Source organism: Leucopleurus acutus (assembly GCF_964270905.1).
Source record: "Leucopleurus acutus genome assembly, chromosome: 12".
In the NCBI taxonomy this organism is placed as follows: Eukaryota; Metazoa; Chordata; class Mammalia; order Artiodactyla; family Delphinidae; genus Leucopleurus; species Leucopleurus acutus.
This window is the reverse complement of record NC_139154.1, coordinates 35,503,150-35,530,535: the sequence shown is the minus strand read 5'-3', so window position 1 is coordinate 35,530,535 and position 27,386 is coordinate 35,503,150.

The window sequence follows — 27,386 nt, the reverse complement described above, 5'->3', positions numbered from 1 at the left end:
CTTAAAAGAGATTAAAAAAAATGTCTACAGTGGTTGCCTCTAAGTTAAAGAATTCAAGATTTTTTAATGCTCCTTTAATCTTTTCCATAGTTTGCTAATTCAAAATTGACATAAATTATCATGATCACGAGGAGAAAATTAGCAAAGAAGGAACTGCCTTCACCAGGCCTGTATTACAAAACCTTTGAACGGACCGTGCTTTCCCATTGCTGTCAAAATGGGCTTCGGATGTGAAAATAACATTGGGGTGCCTGCACGGGAGACAGAGCTCGCCCCGGTGGCAGCTCTGATGGTGTTTGTGGTATGAGTCTTCCTACTGAATTTACATCTGCAAATCTATGCTCAATGACAATATATCTCCTTGCCATATATATCTATCTCGCTCTCTTCTGTTCCATACCAAATGCTGTTCTCCCCCACCACCCCCCGGCCAAGTCCCTTCCACCTTACGTGTGGCAAGCATGGACAGATTCACTGTACCAGCAGCCAACTGTGTTGGGTTTTTCTGTGTGACCACAAAGGCCTGAAGTGATGACCTTCAAAAAGCAAAAAGTCTCTACCTGTCCAACAAAGTGTCCTGGAGACTGTGATAACTACCATTAACAAACAAATAGGCCTTGGCTTTTTTTTTTTTTTTTTTTTTTGCGGTACGCAGGCCTCTCACTGTTGTGGCCTCTCCCATTGCGGAGCACAGGCTCCGGACGCACAGGCTCAGCGGCCATGGCTCACGGGCCCAGCCGCTCTGCGGCATGTGGGATCTTCCCGGACTGGGGCACGAACCCGTGTCCCCTGCATCGGCAGGCGGACTCTCAACCACTGCGCCACCAGGGAAGCCCAGGCCTTGTCTTTTACAAAATGTTTCCCTGAGAGTTTTTCAGATCACTTTAGATCTGCTTTACTGGTACAAACTGTGAGGGGTTGGTACTGCCCGAGGCTGACTGCTCATGCCTCCAGTGCTTTGCGCGTGCTGTGTGTTCTCTCTGCCTGGAAAGCCCTTACCCCTCATTCATGATATGAACTTCTATTCATCCTTCAAAACCTAGTTCAAACACCTCTTCTGTTGTGTGATGGATCTGACCTCCCTAAACAGACCTGAGCACTTCTGTCTTTGTTCAGGTTTAACGAAACTCCCAAAACCAGACTAAAGAGAGGACTTGTGGCTAATACAAGGCAAGTAGCTAGAGGAAGCCGGTTGGCCCTACAGAAACCCAGACTCGGGCCTCTGGCATGTGTTAGTTGCAAACAGGGGACTTCTTTGAAATACTCTGTACAGAGCACTTGACCCCTCCACCTCCCACCCGACGGCCACATGTAGAGTTCCAGGACTCAAGTGTGCACCACTGGCAAAACACATGAAATCATTAAATTGAATCAACAGAGGAGAACTAGGGCCACTAACATAGACACAGCCTGGCATGTAGAGGGCTCCAAAACACAAGCTGATGCTGTCCTGAGCACCCAAAAAGCAACACCTGCCAGTCCACAAGCTCCACCCATGGACGCAAAACTCCCAGCCGACTTGCTCTTTCTTAAACCCACATGAAAATCCAAGGGTCACCTGGCATCTGAAGAAGGACTGAAGCATGACAAGAACATCCAGGAGAAGGAAAGATACTAAAGCAACCTGAGAAAAAAACAAGGATACATAAAGAATTTTTTAAAAAACTCTAATTATTATCCTCTGAGAGACTGGGGGGCCACACTGTGTCACCCAGTCCATTCACTGAGCGACCCAAACATCACAGAGGAAGAGTTCTTAGAGATGACCCAGTCCATCCTCTGCTTCAGAGCTGACGGACAGCCTTAGTCCACTCAGGCTGCTGTAACAAAAATACCACAGACTGGATGGCTCAGACAGCAAACATTTATTTCTCCAGTTCTGGAGGCTGGGAAGTCCAAGACCAAGGTGCCAGCAGATCTGGTATCTGGTGAGAGCCCATTTCTTGGTCCATGGATGGACCACCTTCTCCCTGTGGCAGAAGGGACAAGAGAGCTCTCTGGGGTCTCTTTTAAAAGGGCACTAATCCAGACTTCCCTGGTGGCACAGTGGTTAAGAATCCACCTGCCAATGCAGGGTACACGGGTTCAATCCCTGCTCTGGGAAGATCCCACATGCCATGGAGCAACTAAGCCCATGCGCCACAACTACTGAGCCCACATGCTACAACTACTGAAGGCCGCGTGCTCTAGGGCCCACGTGCCGCAACTACTGAGCCCATGTGCTGCAACTACTGAAGCCCACGCACCTAGAGCCCATGCTCCGCAACAAGAGAAGCCACCGCAATGAGAAGCCCGCACGCTGCAACAAAGAGTAGCGCCCGCTCGCCACAACTGGAGAAAGCCCGCGCAGCAAGGAAGACCCAATGCAGCCAAAAATAAAAACAAATAAATAAAAGGGCACTTATCCCATTCCTGAGGGCTCCACCCTCATGACCTAATCACCTCCCAGAGGCCCCACCTCCCAATACCATCACATTGGAGGACAGGTTTCAACATATGAATTTGGGAGGGACACATACATTTAGTCTCTAGTAGGGACCCTAACTGGAGAGCTGAGTGGAAAAGCTACAGGTATGGAAGCCACACACATTTTGATATGTAAGAGTCTGTATATTCTGCTATGTTGTCCTATACACTGTCAGTTCTGCTATGACACTTGTTTTTAAACCACAAATACCAACGGATTAATATTTTGTGAATTTTGTGTGCCCTTAGGTGTGATTTCCTCTGCAAGAAACACTAAGGTGAATGCAGAAAAAAGGTGCCCGGCTGAAGTGAGCTGCTTAGGAATACACAGAACCACACACCTCGAACACCTACCAGCCGCCTCCAATCTCTGCATGTATTACAAGCCACGCCCACCCACAGCTGGTGTTAGAACTTTCCATATGATTCCACATCTCCCTCCTTCCTCTACTTCACAATAACTCACAGCTGCAACCCTTCCAATGCCCATTTCCACACAAAACTCCATTTATCTTGCACTTCTAGATAAAGTTCCATATTTATTGCACCATTTGTGTATTTCTTAACCATTTCTTATACGTAAAACTGTGCTTCCCTTTTCTATTAGGCGTTTACCTTTTTTTTTCAATATGTCATTGATGAAATTTTTTTGAGTCCTGTGCCTATAATCCCATCTTTCCACCAAATCCTGTGGTTTTTATTGTGCGACTTTTCATGATTCAGTGATTTTTAGAAACATATGTCTCATTATTTCAGAACTGACCATATGACTGTATTTCTGCATTCCAACTAAATTTTCAGGAGTTCCTCTGATATGTGGGGTGTGGCGGAGTTGGGGGGAAAACAAAGAGCATGGCATGCCGATTCTGGTTTGGAAAATTTGGTCACCACCACTGAATTGCACACCAGTCACGCCAAGCTCATTCTTTCTGGCAACCCCAAAACTTTCATCAGCTGCTTGGCCTTTTCCCTGCACTGACTGAACTGGAATCTCTTCCTGGGGTAGAGCCAGTTGCTGGGTTTTGTCAGTATAAAAGAAATTTGTATATCATATGGGTTTTTTCTCTCCATCAAATACAAAATAAAATTCAAGCATAATTAATGAAATCTCCATTCCTGGTTTTTGTTTATGGGGAAGCAGCTATGGAGCTGGTGCCTGGGTTCCCACCCCGGCCCCTCACCTGCCTGTTGCTGTGTGACCTCAGGCAGCTCCTAAACTCTCTAAGCTCCTGTCCTCCCCCATAAATGGAGATTAACAAGGCTTACTTCAAAGGGGTTTTGTGAGTTTCAAATAAGATAATGTAGTAAAGTATTTAGCACGGTGGCTGACACTTCAGTGTTTTTCCTTCTCTTTCCCTTTTTTTTTTTTTTGTCCTGGCCAAGCTGATCTTCTTGCTGATCACAAACTTATTCCCTCATCCATGTCTTATCTTATTTGCCTACATTGAAATCCTCTCGCCTCCCCCACTGCTACTCAAATTTGGAGCTTAAAACTTGCAAAAGTGAATAACTGGGTGGTACACAATCTCAAGTTTGTGGCTCGTACTCTGCCTTTCCCCTCCATTAGCTTGGAGTAATCATTCATTCACTCACTCAACATTTGCCGGGTGCCTACCTTACATACACTGGGTATTTGAGTGACTTAATTTTCCAGAGCCTATTTTCTCAGTGAAATGAGGATAATAATACCTATATCATAAGATTGTTGGAAGGCTTAAATGACACAAGGACCAAAAGGCACGTTTTACACTGTCTAGCACACAATCGGTGCTCAAAAATGGTAGCTTTTATTGGTATCACCATGATGAAAATGACTAAGCCATAGCCCTGCTCTGAGGGAGCTTAAACCCTGATAACTGAAGACCCCTCCCTGCCGTACGAGTGCAGCCGAGCAGATCCTACGCTGGGAAGATGCGCAAACTTCTCTCCTCCTACAGACCCAAACAGGCTGGAGCAAATGTTCCACTGGCGACGAAACAATGAGTCTGATGATGAGCACATATGACTGCAAAGGCGGCAAGCGAGCTTAGGTATGATTCATCATTGTCTGCCACAGTAATTAGAAGTATTTTGGTTGGTTCTAGGTCATTCTGACCCAGTTACTGCACTTTTTTTTTTTTCACTGCTAAAGTCTGTGGTGAACCTTAAAACAAAAACTAAAGACTTAGGAAAAGATAGCTCCTTTGTGGCTTTTGCTCGGAGTCAGGACACGATCAGCTCTGCCTTTCAGGAGCAAGCCCCCGTCGAGGAAGCCATTAATGCTCCATCTTTAATTTTCCTAGACACAAGAATAATTTTCATGGTGGAGCTCCTGGAAACCTATCCTGCCCATCTGTTTCCCAAGCTCCTAGCACAAAATAACCACCATGAGAGTATTTATTGATGAGGTGCTCCTATAGGCAGTAAGAAACAAGAGAATTAATGACCCTAAATAGCTGATGGTTGCTAAACTCTCCAGAAGTCAATGAACCTCTCCCACTTCATTCTGGCTGATGTTGACTCATTAGCAAGAGAGTTCCTTCCATACTTAATATGACACATTTAAATGACAAAAAGCATGAAAAAAATGATAGAAAGCAGAGAAAGTCTATTACATCCTTAGTACCTACTACAGTTGCAGGTTTTAAAACGCATAGAAAAAAGACTGGAAGGAAATACACTGAAATGTGAACAGTGGATGTTTTCCCTGGTGGGGGAAGGGAACTCTTCCATCTTCACAGGTTTAATACAGATTTGGCCATTTCATTATTTTTTAGAGTTTCTTCCCTTTATTTTCAAATGAAAAAGATCCTCTGAATCTTGGCAAATGGGAATTTTCAAAGTCACTGCAAAACAAACATATAAAGTAGGAGAAAATAAAGATATTAAGAGTCTTCTGAGTATTTTTGAAGGTAATAACTATACTGCAAGACAATTCTGTACTTCTAGTGACCAAAGTCACATTTGAGTAATGTTGAGAATTGTCCAAGCCAGTTGAAAAAAATTGCCAAGGGCTAATTCTTCATCCAATCGAATTACTGAATCTAATTACTTCCGATCTAAAAGAAGCTATCTGGTCATTCTTTTAGAATAAATATCTATAGCTAGCAAAGAAAAAGGTGAAATTTGACAAACGCATATAATTTCATATGAGTATTGGTGTTAAGGATTTCTCCCAAAAATACAGACTTAGTAGCACTTAATGCTTGCAGACAGAGCATTGCTTGGTAAAGAACTATATAAAATATTCTATGATCACAGGTTTTACAGTTGGAGGGTACTTAAAACCATCACCCAGTCCAATCTTCTGCCTTATAATAAGAAACATATATCATTTTAAAAGCAAGGAATAGAACATTTAATCCAAACAAATAATTCCGCTACTTTCAACTAGGGTGCTTGCATTTTATAAATTCTTGCCTTTTATGGATGGATTTGAAAGAGATTTCTGCCACTCATTAACTTTGATGTAAAGTGACAGGTCTGCAACCTTGAAAAGTCATCATTCTTCTGTTCTACCAGAGTAGTGACCCCTGGATTTTTGTGATCCAGTCCTCAGACACAGCAGCACACTCAATGAATTCAGGGCCCTTTCCCAGTGTGCACAGCCAGAACAGGCGTGTCCAACCCCATCTCTGCTGCACTGTTTCCCTGAGCAAATTTTGGATTGGATCAAGGTTGACTTTATAACCTGAGAAAGAAGAACTGATTCTGAAATCTTGTGGGTTTACTCTACTCAATAGCTGTTTGCCTGTCAACGCAGAAAAGAGATAAGCCTTCAAAAAAGTTAAAGGAAACGGGAAACTAAGGGATTTGGGGAAACCTTATCAGCAGAACGATCAAGCTGGCAGACTCTGTTCAACTACTGATGGAATTGGGATTAGGTGACACATCCTGCCTTTTTCTTTCACAACACTCGTGACACCAACAATGCATGTTGCAGTATCTGTCTTCCCACAAGACCATGAACTCCATGAGAGCAAAGACCACATCCGTTTTGTTGATTACAGACTCTCCAGAGCCCAGTCCATGTCTGGCTGTCTAACTGAATGAATGAGTGCAGTCTTGCTATTTAGAGAGGCTGACCAGCAGAAAAGATAGGTCAGGAGACACGCCGTCCATCCAACCCACCAGGTGCCCAAGTTTACTCTTGGATCAAGTTTCACCACAAGACATTTTCAACCCGATTAACTCGGTCCCTCATGGAGTCATCTTCCCAGAGTTGCACTGTGACATTGTAACTTTGGCTTTTTCTCAACACCATCGTGGAAAACGGCCATATGGAACTGGCTTTGGCATTTGCTATCAAATTAAGTCCACTGTGTCACAGTATCATTTATATGAGGTCCCGCCGTAGAAATTGACTTAAGACTTTAATGGGGGAGGGGAGACCTTTCGCCTGAAAAAGTGGCACGTCTCTTCTTTTCTCATAATATGCCTACTACTATTTATCACTTCCCCATTTTACACTGATCACCAGATAAACAGTCATAAATGCATTCCAAAAAATAAGTAATGGCTAATTTTAGGGAAAACAAAAGCTATGTAGGAAAAACATAAAACTAATAGTAGTACATACCTGGCTCAGTCGTCAAACTGTTTACATGGCCATATTCCTGCATACATTGAATTGAGCCACCAAACACTATAAATAACTACATAGGAATAGAGGGCAAGATGTGTGTATCTGTATGGGAAGAATGAGGCATATATGCAAGAGGGCAAAACCTTCTCTTCCACATTGGGAAGTTAATAGATATTATTTAAAATTCAAGAATCGAGAAGTAGCAAAGTATGTTCTTTAGAAATGGCAAGAGAATTACTAAAAGAATCAGTTAAAAGGCTTGAAAGTTATTGCCTCCCAAGAATAAGATAAGGAGGAAGGAGTGGGCAGCTGCGGAGAATAAGACTGCCATTAGTATTGGACGTACAGTATCTTATTTAATCTCCACTAAAATTCTTACCTTACTAATGAGAAAACTAAGGCTTGTAGACATTAACCAAGATCGCATAGCTAGTAAGTAAAGCTCAGATTTTAATGCAGGTTTCCTGATATCCAAACCTCATGATCTTTCTACTACATTATGTTCTCTCTCTTATTCTATTAAAGGAACTTGTGACATAAAGGAAGAAAGCTTAGAGTCATGTGGTGTCGGGGGCTTCCCTGGTGGCGCAGTGGTTAAGAATCCGCCTGCTAATGCGGGGGACGCGGGTTTGAGCCCTGGTCCGGGAAGATCCCACATGCCGCGGAGCAACTAAGCCAGTGCGCCACAACTACTGAGCCTGCGCTCTAGAGCCCGTGCGCCACAACTACTGAGCCCGCGTGCCGCAACTACTGAAGCCCGTGCTCCTAGAGCCCGTGCTCCGCAACAAGAGAAGCCACCGCAATGAGAAGCCCGCCCACCACAATGAAGAGTAGCCCCCTCTCGCCGCAACTAGAGAAAAGCCAACGCACAGCAACAAAGACCCAATGCAGCCAAAAATAAATAAATAAATTAAAAAAAAAAAAGAGTCATGTGGTGTCATAAAACGCCATAGGATGTAAAGAAAGAAAGAAAGGTGGCAAAGATGAGGAAGAGTGAAGGACAGTGCTTAAAACCATTCATAAAACTAGAGTTACATTAGTAATTAATCCACATGAACTCAAGCCCTCCATGGATCTTCTTTTCACTAGAACAAACTAAGTCAGCACTGATAAAAGTGAGTCTTTGATAAAACCCTGGCAAGTGTCTGACCCTCTATGTGACTTGGTGCCAGGCCTCCATCTCATGCCACATCCTAAGGGGCTGGTCTGTGTCTGGCTGGGCAGTCCTGGCCTGAGGAGAGGTGGCTGTACCACAGCTCGTGCTTCCTCTCAGCACTAGAGACAGGGTTTCTGTATGAACACAGCCTTCTGTGTCTTTGCCAAATGGCTAATGAAAGAAGCCCGAGTAAACCTACAGGGTATGTCATTCCAGAAGGAAAGAGTCACAGTGAGAGAATGTGACCAGGACAACTTTAAAAAAGGTCACATGAAACACATTTACATGGACAGAGTCATGTCAGTGTGAACTCAGGGAAGCACCTCACATACCCATCACGATACTTCATTGCCTGTTACAGAAACCCAACCACAGTGGCCCAACCCAAGAGGAGCTCACTCTTCCCATGTAACTAGAAGCCCGCAGGGAGCTAGTCCAGAGCCCGGGGTGGCCTTCTGACAATGACATTCAATACCAGAGATCCTTCTGCCTTGGAAGGCAGCCACTGAAGTTCACAGTCCAGACTGGAAGAAGGGAGAAAAGCAAAAGATAAAAGGAGCAGGGCTTCTTCACCAGGAAAACAACTGTTTTCCCAGAAGTCCCACCCAACAGATTTCTGCTTATAAAACACTGGCTGGAACTTGGCCTTAGGGCCACCTACACTGCAATGGAGCCTGAGAAACTGGGTTTTTAGCCAGGCACTTTGCTATCCTGAACAAAATCAGGGTTCCATTAGTCAGGAATAAGGAAAGGGATGGACAGAACTGTCTGCCACAGGCTGCAATCAGTCCAGCGTCTGTTCAACCACTGACAAGAAGATGTGTGATGTGTTTTGGAAAGCACAGCATGAAAAGTAGTGATAAGACCAAAGCAGAGCAAGGCCAAATCTGTCCCAGACAATGAGGTCATGCTGACCTTCTGGGGAGAAGAGGATGTTCAGACAGGATATGGTACTGCAAGGCAAATGCAAAACTATCACAGTGCTAGTTTACAAGCCTGCAGAGGTGGCCACTTTAAGTATCGATTATCCACCTGATAAGGCGGGCACACGAACTGCCCCCAGAGGATCCTTCTGCTGGGCATTTGACACATCACTTCACTTCATCCTCATGCAGTCCTATGAGACCAACAGGAGAGGAAACATGAGGGCCAGAGAGACGGATGTCTTGCCCCAGGACACACACCAGTAAGAGGCAGAGGTGGCATCTGAATGCAGATCGATCATGCTCCCAAGCCTGTGGTCTCTCCACCTTTCCTCTGGTCCAGTTTAACTTTTGGGTACTGGACACCAGCCTGAGGAGCTGGGTGAGATTCTGCCACTGTTCTCCACCCAGACGTCTGGGTACCGAGCCAGGCAGAGCTTCAGATCACCTCTAAGGTGAGTTGTTTCCGTAGGTTTTAGCCTTGGTGAAATAAAGGACACCGGCCAGAGGGCGGACTGGATAGATGACGTGCATTAATCAACACCCCTGCCACTTCCCAACCGCAGCGTGGACAAACCTCATCCTGTCCGAGGCCCTAACCCTGGACTTCTGAAACTCTCAACTCAATGTCTGAGGCACAAATGAGGCCCCAGAAAGAACAGAGACTTCATCCTACTGAAAAGAAAGGAAAGCATCATCGCTTACCCGGACGATCCAAATTTACCTTTAAATGAGCGTGACTTTCTCCTACCCTGAATTTATTTTTAAGTGTTCATTTTCAACTCTCAATGACTGTAAAGTCATAAACTCCCACCTAACCGGACTCTCCGGTTCCTGATGACCTTGACATGACACACCTATCTGGAAAGAGGCCCCCTGCTTCCTGGGCAGGTCCTCTACCCCTGTTTGCAGGAGATAAAAGAGGGCCATTGCCAGTGATTAAATATGCACCTACCATTTTGTTAGAGTGACTGGTTCCTTTTTTTCCTTTGCTCTTGAAGAAAAAGCACTAAATCACTTTCTCTAGTAAAATGCCCACAGGCAAGGAAAAGAAAAACATTTACTCCTAGGAAAACTCTCTGGGTCCCCTAGAAGTTCCCAGCAGCTTTTAATTACTCCTCAGTGTTTTGCTACCAGTTGTTAAATGTAACAGAAACAAGAATTACATTAGCACATTAAAACAAGAGGATCTAGGCCTGCACTAGAGTGAGACTAACATATAAAACAAGATGAGTATGTGGGAAGATCCCTTTGAACAATGACTATAAAGGCAGGAAGCCAACTTATACTGGGTGATAATAAACTACCAAGAACTTTCGCTTTGTTTTTTTTTTTTAATGGTGCTATTTTATCATTCTGACTTTATTTATTTATTTATTAAATATTTATTTATTTATTTGGTTGTGCCGGGTCTTAGTTGCGGCAGGCGGGCTTCTTAGTTGCGGCACATGGGCTCCTTAGTTGCGGCATGCATGTGGGCTCTAGTTCCCTGACCAGGGATCAAACCTGGGCCCCCTGCATTGGGAGCTTGGAATCTTAACCACTGCACCACCAGCGAAGTCCCCACCAAGCACTTTAATTTAGTCTTCAATAACTGAGTTGGGAAGGTGGCTTTTTTTTATAATCATTGTCACCCTTTTTCACAGATAGAGAAGCTGAGCCTGGCCACAACAGGAACACACAGGAAATGACAGTAGAACCAAGGGTGTAACTGACTCCATACTCTGGCACACCTGCTCCACCGTCGGTTTAAAAAAAATTCACAAAATGGACATGTCCGGACCGTTCATTTACAATAGCATATTTTCCAAATGCCTGAAAGTTTCCAATAAAATGCTCTCTTATAGGTATTTTTTAAGAGTTTTCAGGGAGCCATGACGTTTTGGGGACTTCCAAAAGGAGAAGCAAGTGGAAAAGTGTTTGCAAGCACAAGAGGGACGTGTTGGAAAAGTCACTCACCTACTGAACGACGTCAGTCATAAGCCAGAAAAGAAAAACATCGTATATGCATAGATTTTTGTTAATCTGATAATTTTTTTTTTTCTTTTTTTTTTCTTTTTTTTTGCGGTACACGGGCCTCTCACTGTTGTGGCCTCTCCCGTTGCGGAGCACAGACTCCAGACGTGCAGGCTCAGCGGCCATGGCTCACGGGCCCAGCCGCTCCGCGGCATGTGGGATCTTCCCGGACCGGGGCATGAACCCGCGTCCCCTGCATTGGCAGGCGGACTCTCAACCACTGCGCCACCAGGGAAGCCCTAATCTGATAATTTCTTGAAGAACAGACTTTAAAAAATGGACAAGCGAATATGCTATAATTCCGTATAATGTCTTAGTAAAGGGCTCCATGCTGTTCCAAAACACATGTTGCCTTGGTGATGCCTGTGACAGTAGCCTGGGGCCCCCAGGAGGACAGAGGGAGCCCTGCTGGGACAGGTAGAGGGGCCACCTGAGGAAAGTGCTACAATGAGGATTATTCTACAGGTGAGGAGCTAAAACTCAGAAATGTTCCAGGGACCCCCGAGGGGTGGACTGCCTGAGTCCCACATCAAGCCCAGTTTACAGGGAAAACTGCCATGAGGACGCGCCAGTGAAAGGGGTGAAAGGTGAGTGTGTGCTCACCAGGCTGACAAGAGCAGGAAAAACAGGGCAAAGTGACCGGTGTCACAGACCTGGGGTCCTGGGAGAAAAGTGGGAAGCCATGGCCACAGGAGCCCAGGAGGCTGGGAAGAGAACACAGTAGGCACACAGGGCCGTGCCCAGAGCCACATGTATCCTCTCTGAGGGCGAGGGGCAGGGTGCGGCCCACCATGTCTGTCCACAGCCCACAACGAGTGAACAGCTCCACTGACCGGCTCCCTCTCCATTTAGGCAAATTATCTCAACTATGCCGGCATCACTCCTAAAATATTCTGCTCCCAACAGCATCGGCATTTGATTATATCCTCTTGGTTTGATCACCAGAGACGGTCAATTCAGAATGTGGAGCCAACGCACAATCCAAGTTGAAGCCGAGCATCTCCTATCGGTGAACGGGTGGGTCACTCAATTACCATGTTTCCAACCCTGTTTACACCGCCCGCAGGCAATCTGGGGAGGTCCTTAGGTCCAGCTGAGGAGGCAGGGCGAAGACCCATAAATCTGAAGTAATATATGTAATTACGATGCCCAAGTTTATCCCAGAGACAAGCTTCTCAGCAGGATGAAGTGAACCGCAGATCAAGTACAAGGTGGTTGACTGCCTTGGGAGAAAGAGAAGCAGCACCCCTCCCACCTCTGTGCTTTTGCCCCTGATGTCCACGCCCCACCCCAGGAAGGCCCTTCTTCCATGTCACTGCCTATTAAAGTCCTAAGCACCTTTCAGGTCAAGAAGGTAACTGTCATGAGATGAACGTGTCTTCTAAAATCCATAACCCTCAGCGCCTCAGAATGTGACCTTATTAGGAAATAGGGTTATTGCAGATGTAATTCGTCAAGATGAGGTCATTCTGGAGGAGAGGAGCCCCTAGTGTAATCTGACTGGTGTCCTTATAAAAGGGGAAATTTGGACACAGACATGCACACACGGAGAATACCGTGTTAAGACTGGAGTTATGCCGTCACAAGCCGAGGAATTACCAGAAGCTAGAAGTGGGGCCTGGAACAGATCCTTCCCTAGTGCTCCAGAGGGAACTCAGGCACCACCCTGAAACTGGACTTCCAGAGATACCGCATTTTTGTGTTTTAAGCCACTCGGTCCGTGGTACCCTGTTACGGCAGCCCAGGGAAGCTGGTACAGTGACCGTGTTAGTCCACTCAGGCTCCTGTAACAAAAAGCCACAGATCGGGTGGTTTATAAACTATCAATTTACTGCTGTCAGCCCTGGAGGCTGGGAGTCCAAGGTCAGGGTGCCAGCAGGGTTGGACTCTGGTGAGAGCGCTCGTCTAGGTTGCAGACTTCCGTCTTCTCACTGTGTCCTCATACAGCAGAAGGGACAAGGGAGCTCTCTGGGGTCTCCTTTATAAGGGCACTAATCCCCTTCATGAAAGCTCCACCCTCGGGTGGGATAGGGAGGGTGGGAGGGAGGGAGACACAAGAGGGAAGAGATATGGGAACATATGTATATGTATAACTGATTCACTTTGTTATAAAGCAGAAACTAACACACCGCTGTAAAGCAATTATACTTCAATAAAGATGTTAAAAAAAAAAAAGCTCCACCCTCACGCCCCAATTTCCCCCCAAAGTTCCCACCACAATACCATCACATCGTGGTTAGGTTTCAACATACAAATTTCGGGGAACACAGAAATTCAGTCCATAGCAATGGCTTAAACCTTATCTTCACCAGGAGGACTTTTCAGATTCTATTGACCAAGCCCCCAAAAGAAGGGGGTCTCCTGTCCTGCCTTTGCTGTAGGATTCCCATTTCAAATAAGAGACTCCACCTCCCCTGCAGAGTGGGGAGAAGGAACTTGCATGGAATGACTCAAATAGGCCAAATCTCTCTCTTGTACGTTTGAACCAAGAGATGCAGAGGGTGAGCAGAACTGGAAAGAGCAGGCACGTGGTCTGCTGCCGAGATACAGCTTCCTGGATGCCCCCAATGTGAGGCCCTCCCTTACGCGGAGCCACCCACTCCAAGCTCTGGCCAGGGGCGGGGCGGGCAGGGAGAATCAGCCAGGCCTTCGGCTCACACCTTAAACAGACAGGCCAACAGCCCCGGCAGAAATGAAGGTGAGACTCTGGTCTCCGTCTGCCTGATGCTGCATCCACTGCAGCTGGAAGCTGGGTAAGGAGAGGAAGTTGGCATCAGCCCCTGAGTCCCGACGGAAGAGCACAGCAGGGCTTGAAGGCCACGAGTGATGAGACTGGACTCGTGTTCTGGATGCACTGGGGGTGCAGTGGTGGGAACGTGACCCACCACGGAGACCTGACCAGAGAAGAGAGACCGAGGACCTGCCCCAGAGCAGTCACAGGGAGACAGAGAGCAGGTCCCTCCCCAAAAGGCACGCACAGAGGATTACAGGGAAATCTACAGCACGCCGTACCCACCAGTGGTGGAGGCAAGGAAAGACGCCCAGGTTCTGGGGACGGAGTCAGCGCATTCAGGAGGAGCCGGGACAGGGAGGCCATGCGGAGTTCGTTGTGGACAGCACGCAGCCGGGGGCACCAGCAGGGAGTGGGACACCCAAGTCTGAAAACAGCCAGCACTGGTCGTGCTGTTGTCAGGAAACCCACCAAGTCCTGCAAGATAGGTCACCCCGCGTTTCCACCTAAAATGCCCAGGTGACGGATTTGCCAGGATAGTTTGAAAATAATAGACCACTGAGCTGTGTCTAGGCTTCTCTGGGGCTGTGTTCCAAAGCGTACCCGATGCCTGGTCCTGCGAGGTTAACTAAGCATCTCCACGTGGCCTCTCGATCACAAAGGCTGCAGAAGGTGAGCAAGTGCCCTCCGCCCCCCAGGAGTCTGAACTGTTTCACAAAACGCTAGTAGGATGGATGAATCAAGAATAATGTCAGAGGATTTCGCCTCTGCTCTCAGATAAATGTGCTGTCACCCCCTGTCCCCAGAGGAGGGGCTGATGAATGATCACTCTGTCCAGAGAACATCTGCTCTGTCCTTCTAGGCAGCATTCCTCTTGGGGAGACACAGGAGGGGACGGCGATACGGCCACCTTGAAGCCTCCGGATCAGTGGCCCCTGCCCTGCCCTGCCCTCTGCACGGAGCTCCTATGGAGAGCCTCATGTCTCAAAGGGCTTCCAGCAGAGCAAGGGCCCAGATGGTGCCGGAGAAAACCTCACAGGGGCTGAGATACAAAGGAAGAGCGATAGAGAGGGAGAGGTTGCCTCGTTCATATCTATGTCACTTAAGATAAAGAAGCAACCTAGTATCTTCTTGGAAAGTCCCAGGCTTGGAGATGATATGGTCTTCATTCAGTCATTTTTTTCCCTACTTGCCACATTTTCTTCTCATTATCCTTAGACTCTTGAGCTCTTTGAGAGCATGATCTGTATCCGACTCAATCTCTTGTTACCTCAGCACTGGCCATAATATCAGGCACATTGTACTCTTCAGAGAACACCTAATGGAGGACTGAGTGAGCGAGTGGATTGGTGTATGGGTCAGTGAATGGAAGGATAAATAAGTGGATGGATGGATGGATGGATGGATGGATGGATGGATGGATGGGCAGTTGAATGGATGGCTGTGTGGGTAGGTAGATGGGTACATGGGTGGATGGGTGGATGGGCAGATGGATGGATGTGTGGATAGGTCAGTGAACGGATGGATAAATAAGTGGATGAGTGGATGGATGGATGGGTGGATAGATGATGGATGGATGGATGTGTGAGTGGATGGATGGATGGGTGGACGGGTGAGTGGATGGATGGATGGGTGGACGGGTGAGTGGATGGATGGATGGGTGGATGGATGGATGGGTGGATGGGTGAGTGGATGGATGGATGGGTGGATGGGTGAGTGGATGGATGGATGGATGGATGGGTGGATGGGTGAGTGGATGGATGGATGGGTGGATGGGTGAGTGGATGGATGGATGGGTGGATGGGTGAGTGGATGGATGGATGGGTGGATGGGTGAGTGGATGGATGGATGGGTGGATGTGTGAGTGGATGGATGGATGGGTGGATGGGTGAGTGGATGGATGGATGGGTGGGTGAGTGGATGGATGGATGGGTGGATGGGTGAGTGGATGGATGGGTGGATAAATGGTTGAATGGATGGATGGATAATGGAGAGGCAGATGGATGAACAGGTGAGTGGGTGGGTAGATAGGTGGCTGGCTGGATGGATGGGATGAATGGATCGATGGATGGTAGATGGATGGATGGATGGATGGATGGATGGACGGATGGATGGATTGGTAGATGTATGGATGATGAACAAATGGATGGATGGTCGGATGGATGGTTGAGTGGGTAGATGGATAGATTCAACAAGCAGCTCTTAAGTACCTACTCTGTGCCAAGCACAGTGCTAGGCACTGGACTCATAGAGATGGATGGCACCTCTCAACTTCAAAGGAACTCACAACCCAATAGGGCAAAATGCCATATTACTAAATCAATACATGTTAAGTGCTATCACAAAGGGAAGGAGCAATGGTCTCAGCATAGTGATCGGTTGTACAGACTGAGTCTTGAAAGATACGCTAGTGTCTCTTGGTCACTGTATTCGGCCCCTGATTTCCCAAAACTTCAGTGGCTTCCTTTGGCAAAACTGAAATCTCCAAAGAGTTCATTCCGGTTCTTCCCCTCTAACGAGCTCCGTGCAATCAATCAATACCCCTTCCCTTTTCCTTGACAAGTATTTCTGTGGGCCAACCCCCTCCTGGAAAAAGCAGTTAAACAGCACATACATCTGAAGACACAACGCTGACATCTGATAATAGAAATACGGCTGTGGTATGTGAGCAAAGAGGTGGACACCCACGGGACGGGTGTAAGATTTGGAGTCAGAGTCTCCAGCTGGTGAATTATAAGCTCAACAAAGCAGTAGATAACTTGGGAAAAGAACTTCTTTTCTCTAATTCTCAGGCTTCCCTAATACAAAATAGGTTAACATGGTAACAGCTACACAGCAGGACTGATGAAAGGATTACATGAGACCTGTAGTAGACAAGCCTGGCCCGGCAGGCAGCACAGGCACATGTGGCTCTCAGTGTCCACTGCTTATCATCTGTGTCCTGGGATCTGGAGACACCATTCATTTCCCATCGTCTTTGGTCGTATAGATCCAACTCTACACCATCTGGCTCAGGCCCCCGATCAGAAATATTCCTTCCTCCACCCATCCCCACTGATCCAACTGGACCTTCCAGAGTTATTCTCACTCCTGTTCTGTCAGGGTTAGAAGGAGACGTGTCTTCCCCGCTCTAGTCTACGAGCTCCTAAGCGCGGAGACCAGAACCCATTCGGCTCTTCAGCCCCCGAGCACAGTTCAGTACCTGACACAGGCTACTAATCAGAAAATACCGGCTGAATGAAACCACAAATGTGCCGCTGCCACCAGTCCTGCTGTAGCCCACGTGAGTGCAGCAGGACATACCAAGCCAGAATGCCCGCCAACACGTCACACTCAGTACCAAGAAGAGCCAGGCCTGGGAAGTTACTTCAGATACACTGCTTTATTTCATAAAAGCTAAATAAGTGTGAAGTACTACAGAGAAGCCACTGTTCCTATTTTTGTAAAGCAAAACCAAGAACCCTCAATGAACTGGAATTCTTGGGAAATAGGATGTTCCTATTAATTTAGGTTTCTGGTGAATCTGAACAAAACTCCAACCCAGGGCTACAGAAGTTCAGAAAAGGGAGAAAATTCTATCAGCCAAGGGGACCAGGCAAGTGGACCAGACCTGAAGGAAGTGGGCCTTTAAGGGTGACTAAGAGGTTCCCTAGGAACCCAGGTCTGTGCTAGGGACTCAGAGAGTCCAATTTGTGGCAGAGATCCTGAATGTTGCTCCTGGAAAATTTAGTCCCAATGGCCAAGCTACCTAAAACTTCCTTCCCTGAGAAGGCCATCCTTCAATTCTGGGACCGAAATCCCTCAAAGGTGACATAGAGGCCCTTACTCTTCTCACACTGGGACCAAGTTAAAGAGACCCAGCACTCTGTCAGGGAGACAAGCTGTGGGTCCCTAATCGAACCCAAGGATGGGGGAAAAAATAGCCTTCCTTGGGAAATTAAACAGAAAAAAATATACCTGAAACTAACACTACACTGTAAATCAAATATACTCCAATAAAAAATTTTAATCCTATATATGAAGCTGTAAATTGCAACCATATAACTTAGCAAAACTTTAGGATATAAGAAATCAAAGAAAAATGACACGAGCCTATTTTTTTAAAAAGATTTGATGAATCTGCAGAGCTTTCTGGAACCATACCCTGCCTACCTACACAGTCTCATTTATGAAAAACAAACAGGAAAACAATCAGGTCCAATTAAGCCTATTATTTTTAAACTTTTCCTTTCCGCTCAAGAACAGAGAAGCCCTGACTTTATCAAAAAGTCCGTTCCCAGGCAGATGGGGTGATGAAAGGACCCACAGCCGTCTTCCCACAGTCCCTGGGTTCCTTTACCCAAGCTGCCCCAGCAACTGAAGGAGGGTCATTTTGACCCGATTATCTTTGTGTATAAAACTTAAATCATATTCGCTCGAGTAAAGCATAAAACTAGCTAAACTGTGCAAAATGTCTGCGGAGTTGTTCGGAAGAAGCATTTCTTTCATTCTGTTCTCGAGAGGACCCTTCAGATCCAACGTCGGGTCACTGATCACATAAGGAAAGAGGTTCAGGGGTAGATACATTGCTCCTATGACAGCTGATGGGACAAACAACCCGACCCAGGTTATTGACTCTCACCTCCCTGTGCCTCCCGTCAAAACTAGGGGCTCTATTGGGTTGGCCAAAAAGATCATTCCGGTTTTTCCTCTACTTTCCCCAGTATTTATTTTGGGAAAGAACAAAGAATCGTTTTTTCCATATGCCTACTTACGTATGCCCCCACCGTGATCTCCATGGAGAGGAAAAAGAAAGATAAATATCTCCCTCCAGGAACACAAATAAACATGCCCTGGATAAAGAAGATGCGACGCCTCCCTTCCCCCCACCTCACCTCCCCCCTCCTCCCCCCTCCCCCCAGCACACAATGGAATTCTCAACACCACCCCCCAAGAAAAAAGAAGGATTATGCTAAGAGAAATAAGTCTGACAGAAAGACAGACCCCCATATGATATCACTTCTATGTGGAATCTAAAAAATGACAGCAACGTAGTGAATATATACACAACAGAGGACAAGCTAGTGGACTGCCAGCATCTTGCAGAAAAACCTGAACGAACTTTTTGGCCAACCCAATACAATCCTGGGGCCTAGAAGCTCAAGACTAATTTTGTTCTAAAGCCTTAGGAACCCAGCAAATCTCCCCGTGCCCTGGTGTCGCCAAGAAAATCCTGGCAGGAGTCACATCTGTTTAATGCATCACTAAATGCCCAGGGCTTAGCCCATAGTAAGCACTCAATAAATATTTGTTGAGTGAATCAATTTGTATTTATAGGGAGAGTTGCTTCTTTCATTTTTTTAAAAAAATTCCACTTCAGCCCCATAAAAAATGATAGTTTCTTTTTTCGAGTTCTACTTATCTGAAGGATGGTTCTAAGAAATGAGCTCTTCCACAGGCGCCAGGAGTCGACGGAGTGCCTCGGCTGGGGTGGGGCGTGGCCTAAAAGCCTTGTAACGTGGACAGAATGTTATTCAAAATGGAGGTCGCAAAGCAAAGGTCGGTCAGCCACCCGAGGTGGAAAAAACAGTGGGTAGAAAAAATATCAAAAATACGAAAGGTTGGGGACTTCCCTGGTAATCTAGTTGCTAAGACTCCGCGCTCCCAAGGCAGGGGGTGCCCGGGTTCGATCCCTGGTCGGGGAATTGGATCCCGCATATGTGCCGCAACTAAAAGATCCCGCGTGCCCCAGCTAAGACCCAGCGCAGCCAAAAAAAATACCAAAGTTTCATTCTGATCCATAGAAATGTAGCATTTGTGTCCCTCCCAAAACTTCTAAAAATGAAAATAAAAGAATTTAAAGACGCTGTTGCTAGAGATGGCAGAGGCAAAGAGCCCTTTTTCAAATGAAGGTACTGAATGCCAGTAAACCCTTCACTTGAAAAAGGGTCCACCTTATGTCATATAAAGTTCACCTCAATTTAGAAAAAAAAAAAAGCCTTTACACTTCTGACCCTGTTTTCACGTACAACTCCATCGCCTTGTGCCATGGAAATTCCACCAGCTGCAGGCTAGAAATTCCCTGGCGACAGAGAGCGAGGGAGGCTGAAGCAAGATTGTTCTTCTAGGAACACAGGGGCCAAAGTGACGGGCAGGGAGGAAAGCCTCACTGACGGTAACAGAGGCCACGTCCATGGAGGTCCTCACTACGGACCAGTGCTGGGCCACTACCTGAGGTGTATTATCTCATTTGATCACAACAATCCTAAGAGAAGCGACTATGGTTATTACCCCAGCTTGGAGCTGAGAATACTTATCTAAGCGACTTGGGGCATCTACGAGGAGAGTCTGCTTCAGGACAGGTGTGGGCTCACTGTTTAACTAGGAATGGGTCCTGTTCCCAAGAAGCTCAGGAAGCAGAGGAGACAATGGATACGGGGGAGGAAGCACCACAGGGGAGAGTATTAGGAGCACAGGTAAGACTGAGGAGACGCTCACCTGTGTGAACCCCCAGCCGCCCCTCCCCCACCCAAGTCGCCTAGAGATTTTGTCTGATCCCTCCTCAGAAAGGCATCCAGGTTCTCCCGAGATCTAGCTGCTCTTGCCATTTCCACTCCACACTCAATGTGCCCCTCTTTTAGCTGGCCTTGCCCTGAATTCACCCTCCTGTCTTTCCCTATCTTTCCCCTGCACCTGGAACACCATCCCCCCACCTGTTCTCATTCCCTCCTTGATTTTCTGGGTTGGAGTCCCAGTTCCACCTTTACTGGCTAGGTCATCTTGGGGAGAACTTCACTTCCATGAGCCTCAGCTCAGATGGGGATGATGGGGTAACGTTAAAAAAGCTTTGACCCCTGGAAAAGTGTTTGATGGGAAGAGAGGGTGATCTGCTGCTGCCCCTTCATTGAAATCTCGCTCCCAAGGCCATCCACCAGGGAGAAGCTTTGCTCTCAGAGAGACTGCTGTGGGGAGGTGAGCCCCATACCTGGGCCATTGGCCAGCGGAAGGCAATTTGAGCACCAGAAAGAATAATTACTTCTCAGAACTGACCCCACTGAAAATGCTAAAAAGCCAATACCTTCATAACAATAGTAAAAAAATACTCATTGGTCGGCTTTGGAGGACGCTAGGGAACCAACTCATTGTCCAGAAAACCGGTAGTTGAAGAGCTAAGCACTTCTGCTGCCTTTCCTGCGTGATCTGTATTTCAGGGTAGCCAGGTAGCTGACGATGAAGAGTCCTTTATAAAAGAATTCCAGCAAATAAATGAAGAAGGAATTCCAAATTAGCGTATCATCATTTTGCAGTCCCTCATGAACTGGCAGTGACTGTCACTTGTGGCTAAATCCAACGCTGAAAGGCTGATGGGGAATTTATAAATGGGTAGATCAGGCTGGCAATCCCTGAACCCACTGGCCAATCCTAACGTCAGAAAGGGGGACACTCAGACGCGATGTGCCTCCCAGTGAGACGCGACGTAAGGTACACACCATCACTCGGACACCTCTGGCCAAACACTGAACCTGAATCTGATCAAGCATCTATATCAAACCACCAAGTTACTGATTATACAGGGACAAAGTCACATACTAGACAGCAGCCCAGTGATGCAATCAGCAAAATCCAGAAAGAAGGGAAATGCAAAAGGTCAGTGACCTGCTGGTTTCAACAAATAAATGGCAAGGAAAAAGGAAAAACTGTTATCAATCAAGAGTCCTAAGAGACTTATCAATAAAACGCAACACATGGACCTCATCTGGATCCTGATTCCAACAAACAAATCAACTGCAAAAGCAGGTCAATGAAACATCAGGGGAAACTGAGTACTAACCAGATATTCGGGATAATAGGGAACTACTGTTAATTTTTTATTTCAGTGGGATAACGGTTTCTTGAAAAGAGAATACCTTTCGAGATAACACACAAAAATATTTTGGGGTGAAACAGTTTATCTGGGATTTGCGTAAAAATAATCCAGCAGGGAAAAGAAAACTGTTAGTAGGATTGACAAAGCAAAATTGTCCATGTGTTGCTAATTTTTTAAGGTGGGAAATGCATACAATTGTCCCTTGGTATGCAGAGGGGATTGGTTCCAGGACCCCTGTCAGATACCAAAATCCACAGATGCTCAGGTCCCTCATATAAAATGGCATAATATGTGCATGTAACCTACGCACATCCTCCCAAATACTTTAAGTCATCTCTGGATTACTTATAGTCCTAATACAATGTAAGTACTATGGAAATAGTTGCCGGAGCAGCAAAATCTAGCTTTGCATTTTGGAGCTTTCTGGAATTTTTTTTCCCAAATATTTTCAGTCCACGCTTGGTTGAATCCTAGGAATGTGGAATCTGAGGATACGGAGGCCAGACTGTATGTAGGGGTTCATTATAATATTCTTGTTTCTTTTGTGTATGTTTAAAATTTTCCAGGGCTTCCCTGGTGGCGCAGTGGTTGAGAATCCGCCTGCTGATGCAGGGGACACGGGTTCGAGCCCTGGTCTGGGAAGATCTCACATGCTGCGGAGCAGCTGGGCCCGTGAGCCATGGCTGCTGAGCCTGCGCGTCCGGAGCCTGTGCTCTGCAACGGGAGAGGCCACGACAGTGAGAGGCCCACGCACCACGATGAAGAGTGGCCCCCGCTCGCCGCAACTAGAGAAAGCCCTCGCACAGAAATGAAGACCCAACACAGTCAAAAATAAAAATAAATAAATTAAAAGAAGGCTCAACATTTAAAAAAAAAAAAATTCCATAATAAAAGGTGGAAAAGGAGAAAAAGCAGATTTGGCCCTGAAACTTTGGACTTAAGGGAAATGGTCATTTCTGGCAAATCAAAGGGAAAGGGAAAAAGTTTGGATTTGCCTTTCAGGCAGAGAGTCTCTGGGTACAGAAGACAGCCTCAAAGGACATTTTGGGAGGGCAACAGTTAGCAGAAAGATTGACCTGGCAAATGATGGTGTAAAATGGTGTAGATCTAGAAAAGAAATGGTCTTCAACACGTTGAAGCCAAATCTCTATAGTTTATGTTGGCTTTGAAAGGATGTTTTGTTATTTTGTTTTGTTTTCTTCCATTCTAAATACGGGTTCAGTCTACACTGTCCTGGAAAATGACTGTTTGTTCCTGGAAGGATTGTGTGTTCTTGTTCAGGCGCACAAAAGTGGGAGTGGCCATCAAAGATGTTAGGGAGGATGGGAAAACAAGTCTTCCCCAGGCAAGGTGAAGGACAGAGGGGAGACCAGCTCAGAAAGCCTCTTCTGCTGAAGAGCCCGTGGGGTGCTGTTGTTTGCTGGAAAACAAAGACTCTGGGAAACATTCCCATGCAGGGAGTGGGGAGGGGCAGCTGGGGGCAAGGCCAACAACCCTGGTTGTAGGGAGTGGGGTTTTCCCTCCCAAAGGAAAGAGAAATTCCGACCGCCAAGAATCTCTGGAGAAGGAAGATCTAGGGGTGGAAGGTGGACTAGGAGAGCAGGCCTGGGACTTGGGACAATGGGGACAGTGAGGCAGCCTGGGGGAGCCTGCTTGTGGTCATTCTCTCTCTTTATCCCTCTCTCTCCCTCTCTCTCCTCCCCCCTCCACTTGCTGGAGAAGAAGGCAAACCTTCACCACTGGAGAAATGGCCTAGAAGCCGTCCAGGAGTCTCTGAAAATATCTCTCATACATGGTTTTGTGTTTTCCAGACTACAGTGCCCTCCTGGGATAATTTCTTCAATACGTTATTGGAAAGCAATACAGTCCTGGTTTAGATGACTTAATGAAAAGAATTAAAGGGCCAGAATCCCCACTTAGAAGAATTTCAGAAAGGAGAAAATAGCCTTTTTCCTGCCCACTCCAAGGCCAGCATGACGACCGCGGCAACAAGTCAACAGTTCCGGGGTCTCAGGATCCCGGCCTCAAGTGGAGGCAGCCAAAGGACAGGCTCGGTGTGGACCACTGCTGATGTGGGGCTCGACCCAGCCCTCAGAGCGGGGAGGGACTTGGAAAAGCAGGGCCCCTGCCTGTAGAGCTGGGAGCTCCATGCCCGGGGACTCCTGGATCAGAAATCATGATGCCCATTTCACAGAACAGCAAGTTCTGGGCAACTTCTTTAAAATAGTAAAACACGGTATGTATACTCACTATCATTGTTTCTTAATATCAAATGTAAGGCACCGATCAAGCACCTAGAACAGAGCAGACAGTCACTTTTGCTGCTGTTACTATGGTTTTGTTGTTACTATGGACTCATCAAGAGGAAATGTCGATGCTTGTTATATCACCTACTCAGCAAAACTGGTATCGTATATTTTAAATTTCTTGATTCAGTGAATTATTAATTATTGTGTAATTTTGTATCAAAATCAGTATATCTAATTCACACAAGACATATAAAGTGACAAAAATACTTTGCATTTAAGACAATGGCTGGGGGGGATAAATTGGGAGTTTGGGATTAACAGATACACACTACTATATGTAAAATAGATAAGTGACAAGAATCTACTGTATAGCACAGGGAACTGTATTCAATACATTGTAATAATCTATAATGGAAAAGAATGTGAAAAAGAATAGATATATACGTGTGTGTGTGTGTGTGTGTGTATATATATACATATGTGTGTGTGTATATATATATATATATAACCGGACCACTTTGCTGTACAAACATTGTTAATCAATTATACTTCAAAAATAAAAAATAGGGACTTCCCTGGTGGCGCAGTGGTTAAGAATCCCCCTGCCAATGCAGGCGACACGGGTTTGATCCCTGGTCCGGGAAGATCCCACGTGCCGCGGAGCAACTAAGCCTGTGAGTCACAACTACCGAGCCCAAGTGCTGCAAATACTGAAGCCCGCACGCCTAGAGCCCGTGCTCTGCCACAAGAGAAGCCACCGCGATGAGAAGCCCGCTCACCGCAACGAAGAGCAGCCCCTGCTCGCCGCAACTAGAGAAAGCTCACGCACAGCAGTGAAGACCCAACGCAGCCAAAAATAATAAATAATTAACAAAAATAAATGAAAGTAAAAAGACTACTGTCCACTGGGGGTGACTCTCTGATCCTTAAAGCTCTGAAAACCAAAGTGTTACATCCCCAGCACATTCCACCACAACGCACGGCCGTGTGTCTGGAATATTGGAACAGTCCACACCCATGCAAAGGATGCAGAGTCAGGAGCCCTGGATTCAGACCTGCTGCACATACTCTGTGTCCTCGAGCCAGTGACTTAACCTCTCCAGGTTTCCCTTACCTCTCCTGGAAAATAGGGCTGATAAAGGCCTGTCTCAAGTTTTTTGTTAGGAATAGCAACAGCGATCGGGAGGTGCTCAGAGCCATGGCTGGCTCACATCAGGAACCAAACACCAGGAGCTGGGAGTGGCAGCGGCAGCAGCAGGGCTAGTCTTCCCCTCCTCGTTCTACCTGCTCTGTCTCAGGACAGCCACCTGCTCTGAGATGACACCTTCATCATCTCCAAGTCCAACCGCCTCCTTTGTATGGAAAATGAGACCCCAGAGGACTTCAGCACTGTTAACACTGGCTGTAAACTAAACTGAAGATATTCAGTTAACACGTAATTTTTTTTAAAAAATTGGACCTCCACCAGGAATGTCCTTTCCCCTTCACATAACCCAAGAGTACATCTCTTTAAAGCATTAACTCAGGTGACCTTTCTCCACGAAGCTCTTTGAGACATTTTCACCCAAAGGGGCTCCTTCTTACCCCCGCATCTGCACATTACCCTTTATGGTACTTTGCCCCCTTCTCCTACCAGCCAAGCTGCAAGCCCCAGGCCACATTCTTTCTTTCCTCCCAGCACACGTCACAGCATCTAAGCATAACGAACTTTTAATAAATGAATAAAGGAAAGAGAGGGAGAACTATACGATTATTTCTATCTGTTTACTTTGGGGAAAGCCACCACCAATTCCTAACTAATTGCAAAGGCATCTGGTCTACTGGAAAAATAATAAATACACCACACAACGCCCTAACGTCCTCCATTGGCCACAGTAGGTTTCTCATAACCTAATTAACAAAACACCACAGATCTGGGGAGGATGTGCAAAAAGGCCTGCCATCAATCGTGGGAAGAGAAGCTTAGATTCATGGGCTGGAGGGGCCGTTATCATTGGCCTTACTGATGAGAAAGTGTGGCTGGTTCCCCTTAGGCCATTAACACAGGCTCAGTCCCCAGGGAAGCCATCTGCACACAGCCCAGCAGTTCCCTCCCTGGCTCAGCCGCTTGTTCACCACCTGCTTACACAGCCGGCTCCCTTCCAAAGGATAGGAAATCCCAGCATCTTCACTCAAGCAAAGACTGAGGGAAGAATGCATCATGGTTAGAAACAACGCTCCCAGGCCACGGGGGATGGTATCGCTGAACGGGACCGACATTACCTCGTCCCATCTCCTAGTTTTCCAGGTGAGGAAATCCCATCCAAAGAGCTTCCCTGGGAAGCCCAAGGAAGTCAGTGACTAAATCTTGCCTAAGGCCTGCTTCCCATCCCTGCCACTTTAGGGAAACAAACATATAAGAACATCCACAGCACACATGTTCATGTTATACTTTCAGAAAATAGCTTCTTCCATGTATATGATGTACATGGCACATGTTCATATATACAAGGACATTTCTAAATTTCTTTTTAAACACACCACAGCCATCCCAGGCTTGTGGAGAAAGGAGGGCCCTTATGTGTGGGCAAATACGCCTCTCCTACTTGACCTTTTCAGGATTAAATGAATTTAATCTACCAAGTGACCCCAAAGGTGAGGGCACAGATGTATATCTTCTAATTATCCATCCATCTTGAGATGTCTGTGCCCAGAGATCAAGGCCCTGAAACTCACCTGGGAACAGGATTCAGGAAGTGAAGGATGTGAACCCCTGTTCCATTCGCCTCTGCTCATGGGAGGGGGAGCCAGACTGCCCTCTTTCAGAGACTCTACAGATGTCCCCCCACCTCCCCCTACCCATCACACACACACACACGCATACACACACACACACACAACAGAGGGAAGGAAGAAGACAGGGAGGAAAGAGGCTCCCTCTCTTGTCGAACTGGATGGAAAATGAGAAAATCTGAATCTAGTTGCAGCATCTATGAATGTCAGACCCTCTGATTTGGTCCTCTGACTCATCACAGAAGCTGAAGCCAGGAGACCTGGAGTTGAGGAAAGCAAAGGAAGAAGCAGGTGCTGGCTTCTCTCCAGCTGTGTGTATAACACAACAGACGCTTGCCAGGTGCTTTGGGTCCCAGGTGTGCTGAGCTGGGAAGTGCAGAGTAAATCCTTCCTCCCCTGCCATCAAAGACCTAGGGCTCACTTGTGTTGATGCGGTTACACTTAATGCTACCTTTCCCCCAAATCATCGGGTGGACAATAAGCTTCAAACAGAGTAGAAAAGAGAGATCAGTGAATATCTGCAAACATAGGGGAAGTTTCTTGGAAGCCCGGGACTCTGCTGGACTTTCACACGGGGAGGGTGTGGACAAGCAAGAGGGCATCACCCCGTCAACGGTCCTCAGTGTCTCAAATTCTCGCGATGTTACAGGGCTTGCAATAGAG